At 48.3% G+C, this 23,918-nt stretch overlaps 4 non-coding genes across 4 annotated transcripts; all 4 read left to right on the top strand.

Annotated features, from left to right (window-relative positions):
- Positions 1-14,544: 14,544 nt before the first annotated feature.
- On the top strand, positions 14,545-14,638 carry TRNAY-GUA (transfer RNA tyrosine (anticodon GUA)). The gene is made up of 2 exons: positions 14,545-14,581; positions 14,603-14,638. It is a non-coding gene; the product is annotated as a tRNA-Tyr (tRNA).
- Positions 14,639-17,791: 3,153 nt separating this feature from the next.
- Positions 17,792-17,885, top strand: TRNAY-GUA (transfer RNA tyrosine (anticodon GUA)). Its single transcript has 2 exons — positions 17,792-17,828; positions 17,850-17,885. It is a non-coding gene; the product is annotated as a tRNA-Tyr (tRNA).
- Positions 17,886-20,281: 2,396 nt separating this feature from the next.
- Positions 20,282-20,375, top strand: TRNAY-GUA (transfer RNA tyrosine (anticodon GUA)). The gene is made up of 2 exons: positions 20,282-20,318; positions 20,340-20,375. It is a non-coding gene; the product is annotated as a tRNA-Tyr (tRNA).
- A 3,242-nt stretch (positions 20,376-23,617) lies between these two features.
- TRNAY-GUA (transfer RNA tyrosine (anticodon GUA)) lies at positions 23,618-23,711 on the top strand. The gene is made up of 2 exons: positions 23,618-23,654; positions 23,676-23,711. It is a non-coding gene; the product is annotated as a tRNA-Tyr (tRNA).
- The last annotated feature ends 207 nt before the right edge of the window (positions 23,712-23,918 follow it).

Genomic DNA, 23,918 nt, shown 5'->3' with positions numbered 1-23,918 from the left:
AATCATAGTCCACCACACGGACTGAGAAGCAGAGAAAACAGTACTCCAGAGAAAGCTTAAGGGGGGAGAATGCCAAAGCACAAAATGAAAGAGCGGTGACAGCTGGAATAGTAGCCTGCTCTTTCTATTATATCATCCTTTCCAGAAGACATCGCTGGAAAAGGACAAGATGGTTTGGTGGTGTGGCCAATTAGTCTTAGCAGTTTGTTAGTGTGGTTGAATGGTCTAAGGCACTGAATTGAGGCTCCAGTCTCTTTGGGGACGTGGGTTTAAATCCCACTGCTGCAAGGGTCTTTTGTTCCTACATCAGTAGTAATTATTCAGTGTGTCTTCACTAGAGGGTTGACCTAATGTCAAACCCAACATGTAATTTTTCTCACTGCCTAGCACTGGGCTGGGGGAATGGAGCTGCTGAATGAATAACTCACAGTCTACCCACAGGGAGCTCTTAACAATCAAACACCCAGACCACTAAGAGATGTATTCCCAACTTCTGTTTGAAAGGGAGCTGGTAAGACCTTGCCAAATAAATGACATTTGAGCTGGAATCTTGAAATAACTTTGAAAGTGCAGTATGTGTTCTGTGAAAGGGAAGGATAAGGTAGAGCAGGGAGTAGAGGGGAGCAGGGAGTGAAGTGAGCTTTTGTTTCATTTGCTCCTAAGTGTTAACCTGAAGAAATCTGAGCAGTTACACACAGAATGTAAAATATCCCTACATCCCTGCTACTGACTGCCTCTGGGAACACCCTGCGTTTCCTACAGGATGTTGTCTCTGGTTTCTTCACCTGCCTGTGATCTCCTGCTACAACCCCTTCCCTCACCCACCATTTCTCCTTCAGTATCTGTCCCTCTAGTTCTGTCACTAGGACAGTAAAAAAGATGAGTTAAGCAGGACACAAATCACCAAGGGAGGCAACTGGTCACCGGCTCAGGGAGGTGATATTTCAGAAGATTCAATGCTCAGGCTTGAGCCAACCACAGAAGACCACCTGGACCACAAAGAGTCCAAATATGAGTTTGAAGTCAGAATTTGAGCTCTTTAAGGAGCAACCTTACTTTCTGGCCTTTGAGTGCAGTGCCCTTCCTACCCCATGTGATACCTTTGGTACCCAGGAGGTGCACTGGGCAGGATTTGGCGTCTATCATATCCAAGTTTGAATCCAGGCATTGTCCCTACCTCCAGGCTTTGGGAAGGAGGCAACAGCTCATGTTAGCAGGTGGCGATGGAACCTGATTGGCCGGTGCCTTAAGTAGGCAAGTGATAAGTTTATCCATGTGGCTCTTTACTGTAGTCACCCCTACTGTAGAGGGCTGCCCTGCGTATTGTAGGATGCTTAGTGGCACCCCTGGCCTTTACTCACTAGATGTCAGTAGTAATATGCCCTCCCTACCCAGCTGTGACATCAAAAAAGTCTCTAGACACTGCCAAATGTCCCCTAGGAGGCAAAGCCATCTCTGGAGATGATTATCTCCCAGTGTGTAGCTTGTCTCTTACAGTGTCTTTACCAAGGCAGAAGTTTCTTAATTTTGATGCAGTTAATTTAATTGTGTTTTTCTTTTGTGAGTCATACTTTCAGTGTTGTATCTAAGAAAACTTTCCCCAACACAAGTTGACAAAGATTTTATTATAAAAATTTTAAAGTTGTGGGTTTTATTGGTAGGTCTATGGTCTACTTGAGGTTCATTTTTATATGTAGAGCAATGTAGGGATCAAGAATCTTTTTAATTAGTCGGGCATGGTGGCGCGCAACTGTAGTCCCAGCTACTTGGGAGGCTGAGGCAGGAGAATCGCTTGAACCCAGGAGGGGGAAGTTGCAGTGAACCAAGATTACACCACTGCACTCCAGCCTGGGCAACAGAGTGAGACTCCGTCTCAAAAAAAAAAAATTTGTTGTTGCGATTTTTCTAAAGTTTGTTGAGAAAACTACCTTTCTCCACTGAATTGCCCTTGAAGCTTTGCCAACAGTCAATTAACAATATGTATGTGGTTTTATCTCTGTACTCCTGCTCTATAGATCTATTGTTTTAAATTTCTTAATGCCAGTATGACCCTGTCTTAATTATAGCAGTTTTATAATAAATACAATAAAATATAAATAAGTCAGGCAGAGTGAGTCTTCCAACTTTGCTTCTTCCAAAGATGTTTTGGGCATGCTGTCTTTGAATTTGCATATGAATTTTGGAATTAGCATGTCAATTTCTTTAAAAAAAAAACCCTGTTGGGATTTTTCTTGTAATTAGATTAAATCTATAAATAAATTTAGGGATAACTAATATCTTAACAATATTGAGTCTGTTCATGCACAAATATGAAATGTCTCTTGATGTATTTAGGTTTCCTTTCATTTCTCTTAGCATTTTTTTTCAGTGTACAAGTCTTGGACATATTTTATTCCGAAGTATTTTATATTTAATTACTCTGTTGTAAATTGTATTGCTTTTTAAAATGTCAATTTCTGATAGTTCATTACTAGTACATACAATTATACGTATGTATATACAATTTATAAAATAATATATGCCAAGCCTGGCCAACATAGCAAAGCTCCATTTCTACAAAAAATGTTTTTAAAAAATTATCCAGCTGAGGCTGGGCATGGCTCACACCTTTAATCCCAGGAGTCCATTCAGTCGGTTGTGGGTGCTTAAAATTAGTTTGGCTTAAAAATCATTCATTTTCAACCCTCAGAGGCTAACTTGAGGTACATATTCTAAAAGTATTAGCTTCTTTGTGACAGAGCTTATAGAAAAGATGGGAGAGAGATGCTGCTCCCAGCACCAGCATAATTGCCTAATGGGTTCATCTTGCCCTTGCCCAGAAAAGCTGATTTACTGAGACGGTGTTATTGCAATGAAGAGTTTAGTAAATGCAGAGCCAACTAAATGGAAGACTGGAGTTTTGTTATTACTCAAATCAGCCTCCCCGAAAATTCAGAGGCTAGGGTTTTTCTTTTTTTTAAGACGGAGTCTCGCTCTGTCACCCAGGCTGGAGTGCAGTGGCGCGATCTCGGCTCACTGCAAGCTCCGCCTCCCGGGCTCATGCCATTCTCCTGCCTCAGCCTCCCGAGTAGCTGGGACTACAGGCGCCCACCACCACGCCCGGCACATTTTTTGTATTTTTAGTGGAGACGGGGTTTCACTGTTTTAGCCAGGATGGTCTCGAACTGCTGACCTCGTGATCCGCCTGCCTCGGGCTCCCAAAGTGCTGGGATTACAGGCGTGAGCCACCGCGCCCGGCCGAGGCTAGGGTTTTTCAAGGATAGTTGTGAGACAGCCAGGTGGAAGGGGGTCCCTGCAGACTCCCTGACCAGCCTGCGCACGGGGACGAATGCGCACTAGGGTGGAACCTCGGGAAGTTAGTGCCATTCGCAGCGAGGAGGAGCCTGGCCCCATCTCTTCCTGGGAGGAGCCTGGGATTTGAAGGCCTGGGCGGCAAGTGCTCTAGCAGGGACTCTGGCCTAGCAGAGTCCCCCTTTTCTTCCTTTTTCACCCAATAAAACCCTGTCTTACTCACCATTCCAATTGTCTGCGAGCCTGAATTTTCGTGGCCGGGGGACAAAGAACCCTGTCTTGAGCTGAACTAAAGAAAAGTCCCGCAACATTTGGGCAGGCAGGGGAATGCTGATTAGTTAGGTCAGAGATAAAATCATAGGGAGTCGGAGCTTGCCTTCTCTCACTGAGTCAGTTCCTGAGAGGGGGCCAGTTTACCCATCTCGGTGACGCCAGCTGATCCATTCAGAATGCAGTCTGAAAAATACCTTGAACAGCAATCTTAGATTTTTACAATAATAATGTAATATAGGAGCAATTGAGGAGGTTACGATCTTGTGGCCTCTGGCTATATGACTCCTGAGTCATAATTTCTAATACTGTGGGCTAAGTTGTTACTTTTAGAAAGGAGGTCTGACCCCAAGCAAGGAGGGGGTTTGCTTCATGAAGGGGCTGTTGTCATGTTTGTCTTAAAGTTAAACTACAAACTAAATTCCTCCCATGGTTTGCTTGGCATACGCCCAGAAATGAGCAAAGGAAGCTTGGAGGTTAGAAGCAAGATCGAGTTGGTATCCGGGTGCGGTGGCTCACGCCTGTAATCCCAGCACTTTGGGAGGCCAAGGCGGGTAGATCACTTGGGGTCAATAGTTGGAAACCAGCCTGGCCAACATGGTGAACACCCATCTCTACTAAAATATACAAAAATTAGCCGGGAGTAGTGGTGCACGCCTGTAATCCTAGATACTCGGGAGGCTGAGGCAGGAGAATCGCTTGAACCCGGGAGGCGGAGGTTGCAGCGAGCCGAGATTGCACCACTGCGCTCCAGCCTGGGCAACAGAGCAAGACTCCGTCTCGGGAAAAAAAAAAAAAAAAAGATGGAGTTGGTTACATCAGACTTCTTTCACTGTTATAATTTTTGTAAAGGTGGTTTCACCAGCGGCACTCTTCCCATAGCTTCTACTGAGAAACTGGGGAGATTGCTGGAGGTGGGGAATCTGGGTCTAGTGAAGGTCTCAGGCAGTCTGCACTGACACTGATTTTCCAGCTCAGGAGAGACAAAGTAGTCATAGTGGGCCCATGTTTCCCCAGTGTGTCAACCCAAAAGGTTAAAATAATAGGCACTATGGACTTAAAGAAATCAAAATTAATTTTGTCCCAAACCAAGAACAGTAGCCTGGAACACAAACAGTGCAAACTGAGAATGTGTCCAGGAGTGGGTTACATGAGGCACGGTATTTACATGTTTTTCCTAAATAAAAAATCAAAGAAGGGGGCAGTGAAGCAAAGGTGACATTTTTACAGTTTTGACTGATGTTTAGTGATGTTATACACAGACAAATCAAATGTGTGTTTAACATATATAGGAAGAGGGTAACAAGTAAATGAGTATGTACGCATCTTAGGGTTTGGAGGGGAATGACTGACATTATCCTGCTGTTAGAAAAAGGAAAATTCAAAGAAAATGTTAACATGGGCCCACAACGGCTGCAGTTGAGCATATGAGTAATAAAACCCAGGCCTATAAACTAAAGCTGACCTCTTTCCTGTGTAACTGGAGTTTGTTAAATATTTCACTGACAGGGACTGGTCATAAACCTGTTTATCAGATGTAGAACAAAGACAGAACGGAATTAGTCACCCTCCCTCCACCAGACTCTAAGATGCTTAACCTTTCTCCCTACTCACTCAACTGCATATTTACCTTATGTATGGTGTCACTGAGCACTCATCAGAATCACAAGAATGTAACCATTGTTTCACTAACCACTTCTCCCTCCTTCTGTGCCACACATATCCCTGTCATGCTGCTATAAAGACACATGCACACGTATGTTTATTGTGGCACTATTCACAATAGCAAAGACTTGGAACCAACCCAAATGTCCAACAATGATAGACTGAATTAAGAAAATGTGGCACATATACACCATGGAATACTATGCAGCCATAAAAAAGGATGAGTTCATGTCCTTTGTAGGGACAGGGATGAAATTGGAAATCATCATTCTCAGTAAACTATCGCAAGGACAAAAAACCAAACACCGCATGTGCTCACTCATAGATGGGAACTGAACAATGAGAACACATGGACACAGGAAGGGGAACATCACACTCTGGGGACTGTTGTGGGGTGGGGGGAGGGGGGAGGGATAGCATTAGAGATATACCTAATGCTAAATGACGAGTTAATGGGTGCAGCACACCAGCATGGCACATGTATACATATGTAACTAACCTGCACATTGTGCACATGTACCCTAAAACTTAAAATATTATAATAATAAAAAGAAGATATTCAAAAGAAAAAAAAGAAAATTTAAATATACTGTGCCTCATGTAAACTACTTTGGGACCTATTGTAGGTCTATTCTAAGTCTGTATTCTCAGGCATAACTCCTCAAACTTGGCTGAGAATAAATCTAAACATGACTTCTTTAAGTTCAAGTGCCTGTTATGTGACTTTTCAGTTGACACTGCCTTTGTGCTTCATCTGCTAGGCAAGGTTACAATCAGTACACATCAGTGAAAACATCTGACATGGCTGGGCGTGGTGGCTAAAGTCTGTAATCCCAAACTTTGGGAGGCAGACGTAGGTGGTTCACCTGAGTTCAGGATTTTGAGACCAGCTTGCCCAACATGGCGAAACCCTGACTCCGCTTTAAAAAAAAAAAAAAAAAAAAAAAAATACAAAAGTAGCCAGACATGGTGGTGCGTGCCTATAGTCCCAGCTACTTGGGAGGCTGAGGCAGGAGGATCACTTGAACCCAGGAGGCATTGGGATGCAGTGAGCCGAAATCATGCCACTGCACTCCAGCCTGGATAACAGAGCAAGACTCTGTCTCAAAAAAAAAAAAAAAAAAAAGACAAAAAAAGACAAACTTTAGCCTTTCAGGCTAGAGTTCAGCTTTAGTTCATAGGTCTAGTTTCTATTACCTATATGCCCAACCTGCAGCCATCTTGGGCCGCTTTTAAACATTGTTCTTTCAGATTTTCCTTTTTCTGACAAGTGCCATGCAGGAAAAATCAGGAGGGGGATGGGGGCAAGGGCTTTGTCCAGGCGACATTTATGCAGATTGTATTCCTAGTCTGGTCTGGGGCCTTGTCTTCTTGTATGATGACTTTGGGAGGAGGGTTGCAATTGCTTGAGCCTAGAGACAAATATCTGTTCCTTTTTCCTTCTGTTAGTTTTCTTGGTTGTGGATCAACAAAATGAAGATGTCTCCTAGATGAATAAAATAGTAAGGTCAGCAACTCAAGGGTTAATGCACCAGGCTGTAACAAAGGTGTGAGTTCCAGCCTCCCTGGGGCTCCAGTTGCTTCAGTTTTTATGCTCTGGGATGTATTTACCAAGCTCAGATAACTTCACTGGTGAATTTTAATAAATGTTTCAGGAATAATGACAATTCTACACAACTTCTTGCAGAAAAACTGGAGAGGAGATAATAATTCTCAACTCTTTACATAAGGACAGTGTATTCTCATATTAAAAGCAAAGATACTTCAAAAGAAAGAAAACTACAGGTCAGTGTCTCTTAAGAACATGGAAGCCAAAAAGTTTAACATAACTTTAGCGAGTTGAATCCAATGGTATATAAAATAATGATACATCAGAATTAAGGGGGATTTACCCCAGAAAAGCAAATTTGGTTTGATATTCAAAATTAATCAATGTAATTTATTATATAACAAACTATATTATATTAAAAAGAAAAACATGATTATATCAAAAGATGTAGACGAAACATTAGTCAAAATTTCATATTCATATATTTATTACTTACTTGTATTTTTAGAGTTGGGGGTTTCCCTCTGTTCCCCAAGCAGGAGGGCAGTGGCACAACCATAGCTCGCTACAGCCTCAACTTCTTAGGCTCAAGTGATCTTCCTGCCTCAGCCTCCTGAGTAGCTGGGACTACCAGTGTGTGCCATCATGCCCTGATAATATTTCTTTCTTTCTTTTCTTTTCTTTTTTTGAGGTGGAGTTTCGCTCTTTGTTGCCCAGGCTGGATTGCAGTGGTGCGATCTCACTGCAACCTCTGCCTCCCAAATTCAAGCGAATCTCTTGCCTCAGCCTCCTGAGTAGCTGGTATTACAGGCGCCCGCCACCACACCCGGCTAATTTTTTTGTATTTTTAGTAGAGATGGGGTTTCACCATGTTAGCCAGGCTGGTCTGGAACTCCTGACCTCAGGTGATCCGCCCGCCTCGGCCTTCCAAAGTGCTGGGATTACAGGTGCGAGCCACCGTGACTGGCGCCCTGATAATGTTTTAAAATTTTTCGTAAAGACGGGTTCTCACTTTGTTGCCCAGGTTGGTCTTGCACTCCTGGGCTCTAGTGATCCTCTCATCTTGGCTTTCCAAAGCTCTGAGATTATAGACATGAGCCACCAATGCCCGCTACACATTTGCTTCTCATATAAACTCTCAGCAAATTAGAAATAGAAGGGCCTTTTCTCAATCTGATAAAGGGCACCTATGAAAAACTTTCAGCTAACAATACACTTAATGATGAAGGACTGACTGATTTCCCTATGAGATTAGGACAAGCAAGGACATCTGCCTTCATCACTATCATCAGCAATGTATGGAGATTCTTGAACAGTAATGCAAAACAATTAAAACGGAAGCCATCCATGTTTAAATGATGCCCGGGCCGGGCACAGTAGCTCACGCCTGTAATCCCAGCACTTTGGGAGGCCGAGGCAGGCGGATCACTTGAGGTCAGGAGTTCAAGACCAGCTTGACCAACATGGAGAAACCCCAAGTCCCTACTAAAAATACAAAATTAGCCGGGCGTGGCGGCACATGCCTGTAATCCCAGCTACTCGGGAGGCTGAGGCAGGCGAATTGCTTGAACCTGGGAGGTGGAGGTTGCAGTGAGCCAAGATCGTGCCATTGCACTCCAGGCTGGGCAACAAGAGCGCAGGGTTCTCTTCCAAGGCAGGTTTCAACCAACCCAACACATATTGGACCTCTGGCATTCCAGGGACTTGGTGTCCTCCATTTGCAGAAAGTCCAGTGACCCAGCTCTAACTTTATGTGCTCTTTGAGAGATCAGCTGATAGAGTGGAGGACCGTATACATCTGTGGACATCCTTAGGTTGCTGGTTCAATTCCTGCTTGAGGGAAGTGTCTGAGTCTTTTGTGCACACACCAATGCTCCCTGGCTGCACCTCTGCCTGGTCAAAGGCCCTGCTGTTGCCACACTCTCCCAGGCAAAACCCAGCAAAGCCTTATCCAGATTACCTAGCTTGCCATGCCTGTGCTGTTGCTAGTACACTTCAGTGCAAAGTGCCATTACTTCTGCTTTGTGACCCAGCCAATCCCCCATCCGAACCCTTACCATCTCAAGGCTGTTTCATTTTTATTCATAGGCTGCTTTTGGACCTAAGCACTGCTGGGGAATCTAGCAACACAGCTGGATTCATCTGTGACCAAGCTCTCCCGACCAGGTTGGCAAACCCTGGAAGGCCAAGCTCCCAGGAGACCATCAAGCATTCAGGACAACAGTGTAGGGTCGAGGACAACCATGATACCATCCGTGAACTCACCCTCTCCCCCTCATTTCCTTCTTGGGCTATTACTACCTCACCTCTGTCTCTAAATCATTCTCTCTCTCTCTCTTTCACAATTTCTCTCTCTGTCTGTGTATATTTCTCTCTGTCTGTCTCTGCCCCTTCTCCCTATCACTCTGTGTCTCTCTCATTCTCCTTTGCCGGAAATGTATAGACTCATACAGACAGAAAATGCTCATCCTTGCTATGTTGTGTCTACTTGGGGAGACAGCAGCCACCCTGAGAATTTTCTAAGGCAAAGAACCTCCATTGGCAAGGTCAGGTTGCCCCACGGGATGAGGACATGGTGTGTCTACCCACTCACCCCTGTCCTAAATCCCTCAAGCCTCGCCTTTCCTGAGTTTTCACATCTTTTTATTTTGCTACAGCTGGGCTTGGCTCCTGCTGGAAGAGTAAGGATACCTAACATTCACCGCTTAGTTCAAAGATGTCAAAAACACCTGCCACTTAGGAGGCTGTGAGAGCAGGAAGGAAGTACAAAATGGCAGACTTGAAAAGAGCTTCGGTGACTTGGGAGAGTTGAGGATTGTTGGTCTATGACAGGAAACAGAAGTGAAACTTCAGTGACATCTGTCATCATACAGCAGCACACAAATTCACCTCCTTAGAAAGGCCACTGCCTGGTGGGTCTGAGCAGTTTGGACCTTTTGCACTAGGATCTAGCAGGACAGTTGGGCTCCCCTACCTCTGAGAAAAATATGCTGAAGCCCAGTCAGAGAGAATGGAGCAGAAAATGGACTGGGCTTTCACCAACCAATGGAGCTTCACATCTGTGGAGATGTAATGGGTTTTGTGGGTATGCGGCAGAGAAGAAAGCCAATGAGTGTCCCTTGGTCTCATCCCAAGATCTCAGAAAAATGTGCATCAGACACTTGGTGTACAGATGCAACCTATCACAGAGAGCACTCTAAGCCCAGTGGTCCATGGGAGCATGGCCCTCTAAAGCCCTTTGAGGACTGGGTCCCTGCCCTCCCCTACCCTCTATGGCCACAAGAACTGCTTCATTGTGGGTCTCAAACTGGAGACTGTATGTGTCTTCTTCTCCTGGAAAGTAGCAGATGGTCTCCCCCAGCACTGCCTATTCCCCTCACGTTCCCCCGGCTGTGTCAATCTTTCCCATTTCTCACTGCTAGTGGAAAGGAGCCAAGCTGTGGATTCACCAGTGCTCTGAGATGATTCTATGGCTGTGGAGCTGCAGAGAGACCCCAGTCTCCAATGACACCAAAAACAGAGACCAGTGAACAGGGACCAAAGGTAGCACCTTAGGTCTTCATTAGATATGTTCCTGATGGAACATGGAGGCACGGGTCCTCTGAAACCTCAGTTTGGTGTTTTGAGGGCAAAAGCAGAAGGGGGCCAGGTAGTGGGCTTTGGTGACCAGCACAAGCGAGGGTGAACCCCAGATGCCCACTTTTCCAGTCTGGGACATGACAGAGAGTAGTAAGGGGTGTTCATGCATCTGACTCTCACCTTTGGCCATCCAGACCCACTTAGCATAAGACACAGAGTGGACTTAAACTCAATGGACACTAGGTCCCTTGGGGGTGGCTTGCTGTACCCCCACTAGGTGTTCAGCTTGGAGGGGCGTCTCAGTGGTCTTGGGGTGGTGGGCATACACCAGATGGGATCTGAAAACTTTGCCAAAGATGTGGGGTCAGGAGAAACTCACACCTCTATCCTCTACCGCCATTTTTTTTGTTTGTTTATTATTTTTTTTTATTTTTATTTTTCAAGAAACCCACAGAACCTTGCTGATATGGTTTGGCTGTGTCCCTGCCCAAATCTCAACTTGAATTGTGTCTCCCAAAATTCCAACATGTTGTGGGAGGGGCCCAGGGGGAGGTAATTGAATCATGGGGGCCAGTCTTTCCTGTGCTATTCTCGTGAATAAGTATCACAAGATCTGATGGGTTTATCAGGGGTTTCTGCTCTTGCTTCTCTCTCATTTTCTCCTGCCACTGTCATGTAAGAAGTGCTTTTCGCCTCCCACCATGATTCTGAGGCCTCGCCAGCCATGCGGAATTGTAAGTCCAATTAAACCTCTTTTTCATCCCAGTCTGGGGTATGTCTTTATCAGCAGCGTGAAAATGGACTAATACAGTAAATTGGTACCAGTAGAGTGGGGCATTGCTGAAAAGATACCCAAAAATGCAGAAGCGACTTTGGAACTGGGTAACAGGCATAGGTTGGAACAGTTTGGAGGGTTCAGAAGAAGACACGAAAATGTGGGAAAGTTTAGAACTTCTTAGAGACTTGTTGAATGACTTTACCCAAAATGCTGATAGTGATATGGACAATAAAATCCAGGCTGAGGTGGTCTCAGATGGAGATAAGGAACTTGTTGGGAACTGGAACAAAGATTATTCTTGTTATGTTTTAGCAAAGAAACTAACAGCATTTTGCCTCTGCCCTAAAGATTTGTGGAACTTTGAACTTGAGTAAGATGATTCAGGGTATCTGGCAGAAGAAAAAATTTCTAAGCAGCAAAGCATTCAAGAGGTGACTTGGGTACTGTTAAAGGCATTCAGTTTTTTTTTTTTTTTTTTTTTTTTGAGATGGAGTCTTGCTCTGTTGCCCAGGCTGGAATGCAGTGGCCCGATCTCGGCTCACTGCAAGCTCTGCCTCCCGGGTTCACACCATTCTCCTGCCTCAGCCTTCCGAGTAGCTGGAACTACAGGTGACCACCACCACACCCGGCTAATTTTTTTTTGTATTTTTAGTAGAGACGGGGTTTCACCGTGTTAGCCAGGATGGTCTCGATCTCCTGACCTCGTGATCCACCTGCCTCGGCCTCCCAAAGTGCTGGGATTACAGGCGTGAGCCACCATGCCTGGCAGCGTTCAGTTTTATACAGGAAGCAGAACATAAAAGTTTGGAAAATTTGCAGCCTGACTATGTGATAGAAAAGAAAAACCCAAACCCATTTTCTGGGGAGAAATTCAAACCGGCTGCAGAAATTTGCATAAGTAGCAAGGAGCCTAATGTTAATCCCCAAGACCATGGGGAAAATGTCTCCAGGCCATGTCAGAGACCACCACGGCAGCCCCTCCCATCCATCACAGGCCCAGAAGCCCAGGAGGAAAAAGTGGTCTCGTGGGCCGGGCCCAGGGTCCTAGTGCTGTGTGCAGCCTAGGAACTCTGTGCTCTGTGTCCCAGCTGCTCCACCTGTGGCTGAAAGAGGCTAACATACAGCTTGGGCTGTAGCTTCAGAGGGTGGAAGCCCCAAGCCTTGGCAGCTTCCACATGGTGTTGAGCCTGCAGGTGCACAGAAGTCAAGAATTGAGGTTTGGGAACCTCCTCCTAGATTTCAGAAGATGGATGGAAACGCTTGGATGCCCAGGCAAAAGCTTGCTGCAGGGGTGGGGCCCTCATGGAGAACCTCTGCTAGGACAATGTGAAAGGGAAATGTGTGGTCAGAGCCCCCACACAGAGTCCCTACTGGGGCATTGCCTAGTGGAGCTGTGAGAAGACGGCCACTGTCCTCCAGACCCCAGAATGGTAGATCCACTGACAGCTTGCACCATGCACCTGGAAAAGCTGCAGACACTCAAAGCCAGCCCAGGAAAGCAGCTTGGAGAGAGGCTGTACCCTGCAAAGACACAGGGGTGGAGCTGCCTAGACCATGGGAACCCACCTCTTGCATCAGTGTGACCTGGATGTGAGACTGAAGTCAAAGGAGATCATTTTGAAGCTTTAAAATTTGACAGCCCCGCTGGATTTCGGACTTGCACAGGCTCTGTAACCCCTTCATTTTGGCAAATTTCTCCCATTTGGAATGGCTGTATTTATCCAATACCTGTATTCCCATTGTATCTAGGAAGTAACGAGCTTGCTTTTGATTTTACAGGCTCATAGGCAGAAGGGACTTGCCTTGTCTCAGATGAGACTTTGGACTGTAGACTTTTGGGTTAATGCTGAAATGAGTTAAGACTTTGGGGGACTGTTGGGAAGGCATGATTGGTTTTGAAATGCGAGGATGTGAGATTTGGAGAGTCCAGGGGCGGAATGATATGGTTTGGCTGTGTCCCCACCCAAATCTCAACTTGAATTGTATCTCCCCAAATTCCCACATGTTGTGAGAGGGACCAGGGGGAGATAATTGAATCACAGGGGCCAGTTTTTCCAGTGCTATTCTCGGGATAGTGAATAAGTCTCACAAGATCTGATGGGTTTACCAGGGGTTTCCGCTTTTGCTTCTCTCTCATTTTCTCCTGCCTCTGCCATGTAAGAAGTGCCTTGGCCAGGAGCGGTGCCTCACGCCTGTAATCCCAGCATTTTGGGAGGCCGAGGAGGGCGGATCACCTGAGGTCGGGAGTTCAAGACCAGCCTGGGCAACATGGAGAAACTGCAAGTCTTTACTAAAAATACAAAATTAGCCGGGCGTGGCGGCACATACCTGTAATCCCAGCTACTCCGGAGGCTGAGGCAGCAGAATCGCTTGAACCTGGGAGGCGGAGGTTGCAGTGAGCTGAGATCACGCCATTGCACTCCAGCCTGGGCAACAAGAGTGAAACTCCATCTCAAAAAAAAAAAAAAAAAAAAAAAAAAAAAAAAAAAAAAAAGAAGGAAAGAAGGAGAACAAGAAGAAGTGCCTTTCACCTCCAGCCATGATTCTGAGGCTCCCCCACCCAGCCATGTGGAACTGTGAGCCCACTTAAACCTCTTTTTCATCCCAGTCTCAGGTATGTCTTTATCCGCAGCATGAAAACGGACTAATATACTTGCCCTACTTCAAAAAGACACAGCCTCTGGGGGGGAAAAAAAGAGTTCTTGGTCAGTTTGCAGAGGAGGGAAGCCAAGCCCCAGGTGGGCGCTGGGGAGGAAGGAGGGTATCACAGTGCATCTGCAAGCCCTGGGCGAGTTCTTCTCACCTAGTGCCATTTGTTCTCTCTCTCATTTCTAGCACACTTGAATGCGTCAAAAAGTGAGCATAGGACTGTAGGGAAAAGGGCGGGGCACATCGGGAGGAGGGGGATGTGTGTTGTCCGGGAAGGGAGTAGGAAGGCCAGAGTTTTAGGAAAGGGCTCCTTAAGGACTTCCAGCAGACCCTGAAGATGGTCTGCGGATAGCGGCCGCCCACCCAGAAGCTTTCCGAGTTCTTCTTTCCTCCTCCTGCAACCCCTGTCCCACAGGATCCACCCATCCACCTCGACCATCCCTCTGACCGAGCCCTCTCACCCTCTTATTTTCTTTCACTGAGGGCTGTCATCCTCACTTGTAAAAAGGGAGATGCACAGGTGGAGGAAGGCCACAGGTGAGAGCCTCCCGTCCTGGATTGTGGCTATCAGCGCTCCGGGACGCGAGGAAACCACACTCAGAGGATTTGCTCCACCCTGAGAGGGGCGCGGTAGCAATCAGCGCAAGGTTCTCTTCTAAGGCGGGTTCCAATCAACTCAAAGTGTGTTGAACCTCCAGCGTTCCAAGGACTTGGCTTCCTCCATTTGCAGAAAGTCCAGTGACCCAGCCCTTGCAACGTGCACCCTTCGATAGCTCAGCTGGTAGAGCGGAGGACTGTAGACTGCATAGATACCTGTGGACATCCTTAGGTCGCTGGTTCGATTCCGGCTCGAAGGAAGTGCCTGATACTTTTGCACGCAATGCCACCTGGTGCCTGGTCAAATGCCCTGCAGCCTCCGACTAGTATCCACCCACACCCTCCCAGTCAAAACCCAGAGAAACCTTTCCTGATCACCTGGTTTCCACACCTGTGCTGTGGCCAGGAAACACGCCTGCAAGCCCACTCATTCTTCCCACAGTCCAGGGACAGGTACTCTTCAACGCAAAGCACCCCTTGCTTCTGCTTTGTGACCCAGTCAGCCCCTCTCCCCAACCCCCTTTGCACCCCCACCATCCAGAGCTCTTTCACTTTTATCCACAGACTGCTCTGGGTGCTGAGGGCCACTGACTCTAGCAACATTGTGTGCTCACCATTGATAGATCTGTCAATCTATTAAACCAGTGGGCCCACCATCATCTCCCAGAAGGTCAAGCCTGCTGGAAGAGAAAAGGGTCAGAGACAACTGTGACATCCTCAGGAAACAAACAAACAAACAAAAATGCTCTCTATGCTCTCTCTCTCTCATCTCCTTCTCCAGGTCTCTAGCAATGCTTTTCTATCTGAGCATTCTCTCTCTCTCTCTCTGTTTTTCTCTGACTCTATTTCTCTCATTATCTTTTGCTTATAATATATAGATGTGTACAGACAGAAAATGTCCATTTCTGTTTTGTTTTGTCTATTTGTGGGAGAGAGCTGCCGCCCTGAGATTTTCTTAATAAATAGAGCTTCCACTGGCTCCATAACATTTTCCTTCAGGTTGAGAACAAAAATGTGCCCGCTTCCCACATACACCAAGCCTCACATTTCCTGAGCCTTCATACCTTTTAATGTTACTACAGTAAACTTTGGGCTCCTGCTGGAAGAAGAAAGATACCTTCCACTTAGTTCAAAGTCTGCAAAAACACCTACACCAAGTGTCTTGCTAGTTGTGAAGGTGTGAGAGAGGCAAAGAGAGTATAAAAGGGCAGACTTGGGAAGAAATTCAGTGACCCGGGAGGGTTGGGGGCTGTTGGGTCCATGGCAGGGAGCAGAATTGAAGCTTGGGTGGCAGCTGCCACCTTGCAGAGGCACACAAGTTCACCTCATAAGGCCACTGGCTTGTTGCATCTAAGCAGCATGCAAACTTTTATGTGGGGGCTCTGGAGGCACAGCTGGAAGGTTGCACCTTCTACAGGAGGAAGATGGCTGCCACAATCTGAGAGCATGAAGCAGGAAATGGGCTTGACTTTCACCAATTGGGGCTTCACCTCCGGGAAGATGAAGTGGGTTCATCAAAGTATGGGCCAGAAAGGAACCACAACGAGTGTCCCCTGGTCCCATCCTATGCTCTGGGAAAAAAAAAGTCTTCAGACACTTGATGTACAGATGAAAGTTATCACAGAGAGCACTGCAAGCAAAACAGTGATGGAAATTTGGTTCTCAGAGGCCTTCTGGGAACCTGGTGACTGACCACTCTCTCCTACCCGATGGGCATAACTGCTTTTTCACTCTGCGTCTCAAACTAGAGACTACACATGTCTTCCCCTCCTAGAAAGCAGCTCCTGTTCTCCCTCTACGGCCTATTCCCTACCTCTTCTCTGCTGTATCAGCCTTTCCTACTTCCCACTGCTGATGGAAAGGGGCGGAGCTGTGGACTCACCAGTGCCCAAGCAACATTCTGTAGCTCTGCAGCCCCAGAGAGATCCCAGCCTCAAATGACATTGCTGCAGAGATCAACAAACAGAAACCAAAGTAGAACCTTTAGTCTATACTGGATATGTCCTTGATAAGATGTGGCAGTACCAGGTTTTTTGGAACCTAGGCTTGGTGCTTTGAGGGAAAAAACAGAGGTGGGCCATTGAGTGGTGTTTGGTCATCAGCAAAAGTGTGGGTGATCCCTGACCCTGACTTTTCCCCTATAAACTCAATAAAGGGTGGGTCTTTTGGGTTCAGCTTGCTGTGCCATCAGTACCTGTCTTACTGTTTGTGTGGGTGATGAGTGGTCTTGGGATAGTGGACACACACCATATGGGATATGAAGCCTTTGTAAAAATTTGGGACCTAGGTAAGGGGTCCAAAGCTCACCTGGTGTCCTCTATCAGCCCCTTTTTCTTTCCAGGGGCCCCTACTTTAGAAAGCAGCAGCCTCTGGGAAAGGATTCTTGGTCAGTAGCAGAGGATTGGATCGAAGCTTTTATGCTGGCCTTTGGGGTTAGAGGTAGTGGGTATCACGTGGTGATCTGTGAGCCCCTGGCCCTACTCTCTCCCCACATATCTTTTTTTTTTTTTAATTGTCTCTGTCGCCCAGGCTGGAGTGCAGTGGCAAGATCACAGCTTACTGTGGCCTCGAACACCTAGGCTCAGATGATCCTCCCACCTCAGCCTGCTGAGTGGCTAGGACCACAGGTGCAGGCCACCACACCCGGATAATTTTTAGAAGTTTTTCTGTAGAGACGGCTTCTCCCTATGTTGCCCAGGCTGATCTCGAAGCCTGGGCTCAGGCGCCCCTCTTGCCTCGGCCCGCTAAATTGTTGGGATTTCGGTGCGAGCCACCATACCCAGCCTCCACCTATCCTCCTGCATTTCCTCCCTCTCTTCCCATTATGCCTCAATACTCCAAAAAGTGAGCATAGGACACTGTGGGTAGAAGGGCCGAGCACATCGAGAGGAGTGTGTTTGAGGTGGTGGGAAGTAGGGGACAGACTGTTAGGGCAGTGCCCTCTTAGGATCTTCCATCAGACCCTGACGCTAGGCTGGGGTTGGAAGCTGCTTACACCACGCCCATGCTGGTTCTCCCCCTTTCCTCCTCCAGTGTCCCTTCCTCCACTGGACTCACCCATCAATCTCACCAACCCCTCTGCGCTCGCCGTCTTACCTCATTTTCCCTCTGGCCACTAAGGGCTGTCATCTTCACAAGCAGAAAGAGCGATGCAGAGGGAGAAGAAGGCCACAAGTGAGAGCTCCTCCTCGTGGATCGTGGCTATCAGCGCCCGAGAGACGCCAGTCACCGCCAACCCCCATCCCGGCCCAGAGGATTTGCTCTGTCCGGAAAAGGGCGCAGTGGAGACCGGCGCAGAGTTCTCTTCCAAGTCGGGTTCCAATTAACTCAACGAGTATTGGATCTCCGGCGTCCAGGGACTTGGCTTCCTCCATTTGCAGAAAGTCCAATGACCCAGCCTCATCAGTGTGCATCCTTCGATAGCTCAGCTGGTAGAGCGGAGGACTGTAGGCTGCAGAGACGTTGGTAGACATCCTTAGGTCGCTGGTTCGATTCCTGCTCGAAGGAAGTGCCTGACTCTTTTGCGCACAATGCTGCCTGGCTGCACCTGTTCCTGGTCAAAGACCTTGCAGCCTTCCAGTCATAACTACACTTTCCCCGGGAAAACCCAGCAAAAATCCTGCATTTCCTGGTCACACGCCTGGGAGCCTATTCATTCTTCCCGAATCCTCGTAGTCTTCAGCGCAAAATATTGCCCCTTGCCTGTGAGCCAGCCAGACCCCAATTCGTGCCCCCACCATCCTACGCCTTTCCACTTGTATTTACAAACTGCCCACCCATCCCCCTGTCCCAGATCCCTCAAGCTTCACCTTTCCTGAGCCTTCACAACTTTTTATGTTGCTACAGCCAAGTTTGGCTACTGCTGGAAAAGTAAGGATATCTAATACTCAGTTCAAAGTATGCAAAAACACCTGCACCAAGTGCCCTGCCCACTTGGGAGGGTAAGGGAAAGGGAAAGGGAGTACCACAGAAGTGCAGACTTCAAAACAGCTTCAGTGATCCTGGAGAGTTAGGGGCTATTGGGTCCATGGCAGGGAGCAGACGTAAAGCTTGAGTGACAGCTGTCATTATACAGAGGCACATAAATTTGCCTCCTTAGACAGGCCACTGCCTCTTGGGTCTGAGCAGTTCCGAGCGTTTGCTTTGGGACCTAGAGGCACAGTTGGGTTCTCCTACTCCCAAGAAAAATGTGCTGAGGCCCAGTCAGAGAGAATGGAGTCAGAAATAGACTGGGCTTTATCAATCAAGTGAAGCTTCCACTCTGGGGAGTTGAAGTGGGTTTGGTGGGTATGTGGCAGAGAAGAAAGCCAATGAGCATCCTTTGGTCTCATCACATAATCTTGGAAAAAGCTTCCAGATGTTTGATGTAAAGATGCAACCTATCAGAGAGTACTCCAAACTGAATGACCCAGGAAAGCATGGCCTTCTGAAGCCTGCTTAGGACTGGCTTGCCCCATCTACTACCTGCTGGGTCCACAGGAACTGTTTAATTGTGCCTCTCAAACTGGATACCGCACATATTACTGCACATATCTTTTTCACGTGGAAAGCAGCTCCTGGTATCCCGTCACTGCCTATTCTCCCCAACGTCATCCCGACTGTGTCAACCTTTCTTCTTTGGTGTCACCAGTGCTCCGGGATGATTCTATGGCTCTGGAGGCACAGAGAGATCCCAGCTCCGGTGACACCAAAGGCAAAGACCAGCTAACAAAGAGGGACCAAAGGTAGCACCTCAGGCCTTCATTGGATATATTCCTTATGGGGCATGGAGTCACCAGAGCCCTTGGAACCTTTGCTCAGTGCTTTGGGGGAAAACCAGAGGTGAGCCAACAAATGGGTTTGGTGGCTGGCACAAGTGAAGGTGAGCCCAGGTGCCTACTCTTCCCAGCTGTGCCATGGCAGAGAGTAGCAGGAGGTCTGTGAGGATCTGACCCTCACTCTCGGAGATCCACACCCACTTGCCATAAGACAGGAAGTGGACATAAACGCAATGGAGGCTAGGTCCCGTGGATGTGGCTTCCTGTCCTCCTCTAGGTGTTCTGCTGCAGAGAGGGTGCCTCAGTGGTCTTGGAGTGGTGGGCACACACCAGATGGGATCTGAAACTTTTGTCAAAGATGTGGGGTCAGGATAAGGAGTCCAAAGCTCACACTTCTGTCCTCTACCTGCCTTCTTGTTTTTCAAGGAAACCCACAGAACTTTGCCCTACTTCAGAAATCGGCAGCTTCTGATTGGACTTCTTGGCCTGTTTGCAGAAGAGGGTATCTCACATGTGCATCCGCAAGCCTGGGAGAGATTTCCTCACCTCATTTCCCAGTGCACCTCAATGCACCAAAATGTGAGCATAGACTACTATGAGGAGAAGGGCTGGGCACCTGGGGAGGAGGGCCCTGTGTGTGTGGTAGGGGAGGGAATAGAGAGGCCAGACTATTATGGAAGCGCCCATTAGAGACCTGCACCAGACCCTGAGGTTGGGCTGGAGTTGTCAGCTGCCTATCCAGCGCCCATTAGGGTTCTCCTCTTTTCCTCCTCCAGCGTTCTCTCCCCGACTAGACCCACCCAACCATCTCGCCAATCCCTGTGCCCTCGCTGACTCACCTCATTTTCTCTCAGGCCACTGGGGGCTGTCATCCTCACCTGTAGAAAGGAGGATGCTCAGGGAGAGGAAGGCTGTCACAGATGAGAGCTCCTCCTCGTGGATGGTGGCTGTCAGAGCCCGAGAGACACCAGGCATCCTCGCCCAGAGGATTTGTTCTGCCCCGAAAGGGGCGTGGTGGCGACCGGCGCAGGGTTCTCTTCCAAAGTGGGTCCCAATCAACCCAACGCGTATTGGACCTCAAGCATCCAGGGATGTGGTTCCCTCTGTTTGCAGAAAGTCCAATGACCCAGCTTTGATAGCACGCACCCTTCGATAGCTCAGCTGGTAGAGCGGAGGACTGTAGATTGCACAGACATTTGCGGACATCCTTAGGTCGCTGGTTCGATTCCGGCTCGAAGGAAGTGCCTAATGCTTTTGGTTAAAAGCCCTGCAGCCTCCAAGTAAAAGCCCTGCAGCTTCCAAGTAGTAAGCACACTCTCCCGGGCAAAACACCCACGAAGTCTTTCCTGATCACCTAGCTTCCCACACCTTGTTTCTGCTTTGTGACCCCACTAATCCCTCTATTCATGGTGCCCCCCACTTCCCCACCCTGCGATTCTTCGCTTTTCTTCACAGACTGCTCTCAGGCTTGAGCATCGCCGCTGGCTGTGACAAAACCGCTGTGCTCACCTTTGACAGAGCTCTCCTGACCAGGTGGGCAAAGCCTGGAAGGTCAAGTTCCCTGGAGAACGTCAAGCTTATTTGACAAGGGTGTAAAGTGGGGATAACCGTGGTATCTTCTGTGAAAACTCACCCTCTCACTCTCATCCATCTCAGGCTCTTTATCACTGCATTGAGATCCGACAGTCTCATGTTCGTCTCTGTCTCATTCTCTTTCTCTCTTTCACAGTTTCTCTGTCTCTGTATATTTCTCTTTGTCTCTGTGTCTCTGCCTCCCTCTCTCTCTCCCCGAGCCCTCAGCCTGCCCCTCTCATTCTCCTTGGCTGGAAATGTATAGACCTATACAGGCATAAAGAAAGTGTTCATACTTACTTTGCTGTGTCTACTTTGGGGAGACAGCTGTCACCCTGAGAATTTCCTAATCCTAAGAACTTCCATTAGCAAGGTCAGGTTGCCCTTTAGGTTGAGGACAAGGTGAGTCTATCCCCTATCCCCACAGCTTTTCCCAAATCCCTCAAGCCTCACTTTTTCTGAGCCTTCACAACTTTTCATGCTGCTACAGCCGAGTTTGGCCTCTGCTGGAAAAGCGAGGACCTAACATTCAGTTCGAAGCCAGCAAAAACACCTGTGTTGAGTGCCCTGCTACTCGAGAGGGTAAGGGAGATGGAAGGGGAGTACAAAAGTGCAGGCTCGAAAAGAGCTTCAGTGATCCTGGAGAGTTAGGGGCTGTTGGGTCCATGGCAGGGAGCAGAAGTAAAGCTTGAGTGACAGCTGTCATTATACAGGGGCACACGAATTCGCTGCCTTAGGCCACTGCCTGGTGGGTCTGAGCAGTTTGGAGCTTTGGGACTAGAGGCACAGTTGGACTCTACTCTCACCCTGAAGGAAAACGTGCTGAGGCCCAATCAGAGAGAATGAAGCAGGAAATGGACTTAGGTTTTCTCCAACGAAGAGGGGTTTCACCTCCAGGGAGATGGAGTGGGTTCTGTGGGTGTGGGGCAGAGAAGAAAGCCAACAAGCATTCGTTGGTCTCATCTCACCATCTCAGAAAGAATCTCCAGAGATTTGATGCACACATGCAACCTATCACAGAGAGCACTCCAAGCCAAATGGCCCATGGGAACGTGGCCCTCTGAAGCCCTCTGGGGACTGGGACACCTGCCTCCACTACCTGCTGTGGCCACAAGAGCTGTTTCATTGCAGGTCTCACACTGAAGACTACACATGTCTTCCTCTCTTGGGAAGCAGCTCATGATTTCCCTCCACCTCCCTATTTCCCCCAGCGTTCCCCCGGCTTTGTCAGCCTTTCCTGCTTCTCATTGCTAACAGAAGGAGGCCAAGCTCTGGCATCGCCAGTGCCCAGGATGATTCTATGGCTTTGGAGCCGCAGAGAGATCCCTGCCTCCAATGACACCAAAGGCACAGACCAGCGAACACAGACCAAATGTAGTACCTTGTCCCTTATTGGATAAGTTTATGATGGGATATAGAGAACCCCAGGTTCTTTGGAACCTCTGTTTAGTGGTTTGGTGGCAAAATCAGAGGTGAGCCAGTGAATGGGCTTTGGTGGCTAGCACAAGCAAGGTTGAAACCTGGGTACCAACTTTTCCTGTTTGAGCCATGACAGAGAGTAGCTGGGTTCTGTGAGCATCTGACCCTTGCCCTCAGAGATCCAGACCCACTTGCTATAAGACAGGGAGTGGACTTAAACTCAGTGGTGGCCAGGTCCCTTGGATGTGGCCTGCTTCACCTCCGCTAGGTGTTCAGCTGGGGGGTGGGTGTCCCAGTGGTCTTGGGGTAGTGGCACACACCAGATGAGATCTGAAACATTGTTAAAGACATGGGGTCAGGGTAAGCAGTCCAACACTGACACTTCTGTCTTCTACTTCACCCACCCCCAATTTTTTTTTTTTTTTTTTTTAGACAGGGTCTCTTCTGTCACCCAGGTTAGAGTTCAGGGGCATAATCATAGCTCACTGTAGCCTTGAACTCCTGGCCTCAAGCAATCCTCCCACCTCAGCCTCCCAAGTAGCTGGGACTACAGGCTCGTGCTACCACACCCAGCTAATTTTTGTAGTTTTTGTAAAGATAAGGTTTTGCCATGTTGCTCAGGCTGGTCCTTGCCCCTTTGCTTTTTCAGAGCCCACAGAGCCTTGTCCTACTTCTAAAAGTTGCAACTGGCAAAATATTTCTGGTCGGTTTGCAGAGGAGGGAAGCCAACCACCAGATTGGCCCCGAGGGAGGAGGGGTATCACATGTGCCTCTGCAATCCCTGGGAGGGGTCTCCTCACCTAATTCTATTTGTTCTTTCCCCCACTTCCCAGCACACTTCAACGGGCCAAAAAGTGAACTTAGGATACTGTGGGTAGAAGGCAGAAAGCGCATCGGGAGGAAGAAGCGGGGTGGGGATGAGGGGGTGGGAGAGCAGTGGAAGGTGTAGGGAGGTCAGAGTGTTAGGGAAGGGCCTCATTACCGGCCACCACCAGACCCTGCGGCTCGGCTGAGGTTGGAAGCCTTCTACCAGTGTCCATTCCAGTTCTCCTCCTTTCTCCTCCAGCAACCCTTCCCTCACTGGATCCCTGCACCCTGCATCCACCTCGCCAACCCCTCTGCCTCTCACCGTCTCACTTTTTTTTTTTTTTTTTTTTTTTTTGGCCACTGAGGTCTGTCATCCTGCCCTGTAGAAAGGGGGATGCACAGGAGGAAGAAGATAATAAGTGAGAGCACACTCCCACCACTACCCCCACGCCCCCTACCCGGCTCGCCCCTCATGGGTCGATGTTATCGATGCCGAGGGAAGCCAGTCAACCACACCCAGATGGTTTCGTTCCGCCGCAAAAGGGGCGCGGTGGCGATCGGCGCAGGGTTATCTCTCCAAGGCGAGTTCCAACCAACTTAAAGCTTACTGGACGACTAGAATTGCAAGGACTTAGCTTCTTGCATTTGCTGAAAGATCAATGACCCAACCCCAGAATCGTGCGCCCTTCGGTAGCTCAGCTGGTAGAGCGGAGGACTGTAGCCTGTAGAAACACCTGTGGACATCCTTAGGTCGCTGGTTCGATTCCGGCTCGAAGGAGGTGCCTTATTCTTTTGCACACGCACGCACCAAAACTACGTGGCTGCATCTCTGCCTGGTCAAAGGCTTTGCCAGCCAGCATCCACACTCTCCCGGGCGAAACCTAGCAAGGCCTTTCCGGATCACCCAGCTTCCCACAGCCTATGCTGTGGCCTTGGGAGTCTGCTCATTCTTCCCGCAGTCCAGAGACATGTACTTGTCAGCACC

This window comes from Pongo pygmaeus, chromosome 15, assembly GCF_028885625.2.
Source record: "Pongo pygmaeus isolate AG05252 chromosome 15, NHGRI_mPonPyg2-v2.0_pri, whole genome shotgun sequence".
Classification (NCBI taxonomy): Eukaryota; Metazoa; Chordata; class Mammalia; order Primates; family Hominidae; genus Pongo; species Pongo pygmaeus.
The sequence above is the reverse complement of the archived record's forward strand: the minus strand, read 5'-3'. Positions and strand labels throughout refer to the sequence as shown.